General features: G+C 47.2%; 1 protein-coding gene across 2 annotated transcripts in view; it reads left to right on the top strand.

The window, feature by feature from the left end:
* Positions 1-21: 21 nt before the first annotated feature.
* Positions 22-1,732, top strand: part of jade2 (jade family PHD finger 2) — a 169,229-nt gene continuing 167,518 nt past the window's right edge. Inside the window, exon 1 of one of the 2 annotated variants that reach the window (XM_025006726.2) lies at positions 22-610. The gene's annotated coding sequence lies outside the window, so the exon portion shown is untranslated. The remainder of the gene's footprint in view (positions 611-1,732) is intronic. The other variant, XM_017419881.3, reaches the window with a different exon arrangement.

Raw genomic sequence — 1,732 nt, 5'->3', positions numbered from 1 at the left:
TTTTTTTTTTTTTGCTTTAATTACCCCTCCTCCTGTTTGTCCCACCGCCCCTTCCCCCTGTAGCGCTGGCTCCGAGGAGGAAAACAGTCGGGTTTTGACACCACGTTTGGAGCTGCTTGTTTTTATTTTTATTTTTGTTGTTTTGTTTTATTTTTTTTAATTGCAAAAAAATAAAAAAAAATGCGACATGCTTTCCTGTGAGCGGTTCACCACGCCGTGAAGAGGACCGGGACCGACTTCTGAGCTCTGTAACCCCCGCAGCCTGAACGCTACTTTATTATTAATTTCTTTTATTTTTTTTTATTTTTTTATTTTTTTTTATATGTGCAGAGGAGGATTTTATCCGGGATTGTGGGCATTTTGACGCGCTGTCAACACGCTCCTGTCTGCGCCGGGGAGGGGGCGGAGGACAGTCCTGTCACCCTGCCCGCTTTGGTAGCTCTGCTAGCAGCCTGGCAGGGCACCGACTGGGCGAACCGAACCCGTCCTAACCCCCCACCCCCCACGCGCTCTTAAAACTACATGTGCCTGGCTCCCAATGATCTCCTAATCTCCGGGAATCCGTCCAGGACCGAGGACGTCTGCGTATCCAAAGCCGACTGCAACCAAGGTAAGAACCGTGCTGGCACTGCTGCACGAGGAAAAAAAAAAAAGAAAAAGGGGTAGAAATGTTGCGTTCAGGACCTCCGAAAGTGCACTTTTTTGCAGCTGCTAGTGCTATGTCAGAGCTAGGCCAGCAGCTCTGTGCGCACTTTTTTGCAGCGGGCTTGTCAGTCATGCTCCAGAAACACAGGAGAGGTGCATGCAAGCCAAACCTGCAAAACAAACCCCTAAAAAAAGGAGCTCAACTTAAAGGTGCTCGTTGCAAAGTGTCAAACCAGACGTCACTAAAAGGGTATCCAGAATTACACCAAATGGTGCAAGCTTGGAGGAGTTCATTCCGGTAGTTTTCCAGATGTGTTGATATGCAGTTCTGAAATGTGGGCCACGGTCAATGTAAACAAAGCTGAACACCCTGAAAACCACGTGTTAGCCTGAGTGACATGATTGACCTACATTAGGCTGGCTGTAGCCTGTGCAGGTAAACAAATATGGCTGCTAAATTTAATCTGATTTTATTCACCTTGGCTGTTTTTGTAGCTGAACTATGTGGCATCTGGTCACAAGTTTCCCTTTATTTAATTTTTTTAATTTAAGGACTCATTAATCATTGATATGAGGGGGAAAATAGTGGGATGAATTTTATTTCTTAGCAGTGAGTGCCTCTTTAACGGGGCCCAAAAGGCACGAGTTTTAATGAGCATTTTAGGGGTTATTTCTGCACCAAATAGGCTCATTTTAAGCCCCCGTGGCGGGTTAATGTTGAGCTTTAAGTGTCGGAAAACGGGACAGCTGGAACACACAGACGCTCGCGCACATGTTTAGGCACATGTGCGTGTGTGGGAGATGAAAGCTGGAGAGCAGGAGGTGGAGGTGTTGGTGGCGACGGTGGCACCAAACGTTTGCAGCCCTGCAGGAATTTGCAGGTTTCTTCCTTCCTCAGTAAAGCACAAAAAAAAAATAAAAAATAGAAGGAGAAGAAGGTGGAGGGGAGCGGTGTGCTGCTTTTAGGAAGGCTGAGCATGCAAGCTCACACATGCACACACTGCCTCCATCACCCTCCTCCTCCCCCTCTTCCTCCTGCTGCTGCTTTTCGTGCTGTGCAGATCTGACTGGTTTAAGGAGAAGAGGG

The sequence above is a fragment of the Kryptolebias marmoratus genome, linkage group LG13 (assembly GCF_001649575.2).
Source record: "Kryptolebias marmoratus isolate JLee-2015 linkage group LG13, ASM164957v2, whole genome shotgun sequence".
NCBI classification, from domain to species: Eukaryota; Metazoa; Chordata; class Actinopteri; order Cyprinodontiformes; family Rivulidae; genus Kryptolebias; species Kryptolebias marmoratus.
This window is presented reverse-complemented; position numbering and strand designations above follow the sequence as displayed.